We start from the raw sequence: 3,318 nt of genomic DNA on the forward strand, positions 1-3,318 counted from the left end.
TTTAGATATTTGAAAATAGTGCCCTAACTTACTGGGTTTCGACTTTCTCAATAAATCTAAATACACGAATTTTTTTCAAATTCGAAGTTTTTTAAAATGATCTCGGAAATTAAGAAAAGATCGTGCCCTAACTTACTGGGCAAGATTTATTTTCTAAACCCGAGATAATAAAACTTTTTTTGAAAAGGGGTAACATTTTAGCATTCACTCCAGTATCGAGAATTCGAGACGTTGTATCCTAACTTACTGGATATGATGTCTTTTCTCGATTAACGTGAAATATACCACTTTTTTCCAAAATTTTCAACTTTTTAATACAATGATCGTATTTTTTAAAATTTCTTTAAAGTTTTCTGCTTTTCGACACTAAGACATTAAGTAATCAACTAAGGTACCAATTTTGGGCGTATCGAGGGTGCTAATCCTTCCTCGTGCGTAACCGACTCCCGAACCCGTTTTTCTGAATTTCGTGGACCAAACCTGTTGTTTTAATAAAATCAAACCGTTTATTAAAAACAACCACTTTTCAAGGTGATCCAATCACACCTCATAAAAAAGGATTGGTGGCGACTCCCGTTTCATTTTCAAAACCCAAGTCGACCCCGTTTTCATCAAAAAAATGGTGCCAACAGCTTGGCGACTCCACTGGGGACACCGATAAGAGGGTCAAGCCACGTGGTGATTACTTTTTGTCTTTTGTCAAAAATTGAAAATTCGGTTTAAAATTACGATCCTTTCATCGCATTTTATCTGTCTTTATCATAATCATCATCATTAGGGTTTATAATTGCTCTGTTTGTTAAATTTTGGTATCTTTCCGCATTGCATTGCATGACCGTTGGTCACACCTTTTAGTGGGAGTGAGAAGCTACGCCTTCGTGAGGTTTTCACCTCCGCATGGGATAGTGAATCGCTTTCGGGATATATCCGTACCTATGTCTTCGTGAGATTTTCATCTCCGCATGGCCATAGGGAAATGTATCCCCTGAATCGAACTTGGTCCGTATGAGCCTATAATGGGTGAGGATCGAGGAATTTGCTGGTTCAGGTACCCTACTTTAGAACCAAACCACATGTAATGAGCCATAGGAACCGACCTAGGTAGAGCTACTCCAAATTTTTAGTGCTTACCTAAATGAATGTTGTATTTATTTGTCGCTTATTTTAAATCTTATTCTGTGTTTAATGCTAATTTACTTTGTTTGTGATTGCATGGCATCTTCATTCTAAAAGAGGTGTCGATTTACGTTCAGTTTCTTGGTAGAAAGCTTATCATGGAAAAGGGGTTTGTTGATAAAGTAGAGGATAATGCGGCTGTGCGAATATGGGCTGAAACGACACAACGGGAGAAAGGCGATAGTCTTACCGAAGGGTACGTGTCAGAATTGTGGGATTTTACCCGTATCAGTGTAATCCAGAATGACCTTCGAGAAATGAAAGAAGTCTGGGATCAATGGGATGTCGAGGCCAAGCAGCTGTTCTATTGTAACTACGGTGACCTACCTTATCTGCTTAGTGTCAAAGTGGACAAGTATTTATTCCGAGCCCTTGCTCAGTTTTGGAATCCTGCCTACAGTTGTTTCACTTTTGGGAAGGTAGATTTGACGCCTACTGTGGAGGAGTATACGACCTTGCTTCGGTGCCCAAAGATTCAAGTCAACAAGGCTTATTCCAGAGCTGCTTGTGTCCCTCCGTTGTTAAAGAAATTAATGAACATCACTGGGATGAGCGAGCAGTGGGTCGCTGCCCGGATCCAACAGAAGGGCGACAGTAAATGTGTTCCTTGGAAAAGTTTGCGAGATTTGGTGCTTGTACATCCTGACTTAAAGAAAAGGGTCGATGTCTTCGCTTTAGGTATCTATGGACTAGTGGTTTTCCCCAAAGCTTTAGGACACATAGACGAGGCCGTATCTGATTTGTTTGATCGGCTTAGTAAAGGGGTTACACCAGTTCCGGCAATACTCGCTGAAACTTTTAGATCCTTGAATGCGTGTCGAAAAGCAGGGGAGGGAAGGTTTATTGGATGCGCGCAGCTCTTATTGGCATGGTTCCATAGCCACTTCTGGAAATTCGAAAAGGTCTCTTATCGGGTATTCTCTGATAGCTACTCCCCTCTAGAGAATTGGTGGCCACGCCAAGACGGGATGATATTTCAGAAGGAAAATGGATAGAGATACTCCAGAATCTCCAGGATGAAGATATTGAATGGAGGGCTCCTTGGTTAATTCCTGATGAGATATTGTACCGATGTGGAGATTTTGACTGGGTTCCGCTGCTCGGGATATGGGGAGCTATCGGATATGCTCCTCTACTCGTATCAAGACAGTATAGATCACGACAATTCATACCAGCAACCCAGGGGTTGGCTTATAGTGATTTTTCTTATAGGGAGGACAATTACAAGAAGAAGGTTCGAGAAATATCTAGTGCCTGGAACCAGACTCGTCGAATGAAGATCTTAGCCGTGGGTCCGACAATTACCCCCGAGTATGGTCAGTGGCGTGATCAAAGGATCAACGACAACATCCCGGCGTCAAATTCAGAAACTGCTCGATCTTTAGAGGAACACTTACAAGTTTTGCCTTCTGAGATAGAAATCATCAAACAAGAATTCGAAAAAAGGAGTTTAGAATTGGGGAAGAAGATAGAACAACTAGAGGAAGAAAAAATGCAGTTAGGACTGGATGTGGACATTCAAAGATTAGAGGCCGATAATTAGAAAAGGAAAGAACAAAGCAGAAGAAGATTTGGACAGCCTGAAGACAGATTACAAGAAGTTGCGTAGGTCGGTAAGAGCGCTGGCTTGGGTAAAACCCAGAACAATGGCGACAAGAAATTCAGGAGGAAAAGACGAAAGTAATCAATGGGAAAAGAAATTTCAGGATACTCGGGCTCGAGAAGTCGCTTGGGAAAGAGTCTACTAGTTTGCCAAGACGAGAAGACGGAGTTGAAGGTCCGGATAACTGAACTAGAAAGATCGCTTCACCAGTACTGTAATCGTAATGCTACGGTTGAATTAAGGGCGAGCTTAGACAAAATTGAAGAATTAAAAAGACAAATAGGAGGGCTAGAGAATGCATTGCAAAATAGTGAAATCCGGATAGAGCTTCTGGAAGAAAGTAATGAGCAGTGGCAAAGACAATTCCGTCGGTCTCAAGAGCAGATTGGAGAAAGAGATTATATTATGGGAGAGGCGGTGACTCAAGTGCGCGAAGTAGCTGATCATCTGCAAACTCTAGCGGTTCAGGCTGATCTATTAAGTTTGAAGTATGAGTCAGAGTCGGACAGGGCCGAGAATTAGCTTGGCTTCTTAGAAAG

This window comes from Gossypium hirsutum, chromosome D08, assembly GCF_007990345.1.
Source record: "Gossypium hirsutum isolate 1008001.06 chromosome D08, Gossypium_hirsutum_v2.1, whole genome shotgun sequence".
Lineage (NCBI taxonomy): Eukaryota > Viridiplantae > Streptophyta > Magnoliopsida > Malvales > Malvaceae > Gossypium > Gossypium hirsutum.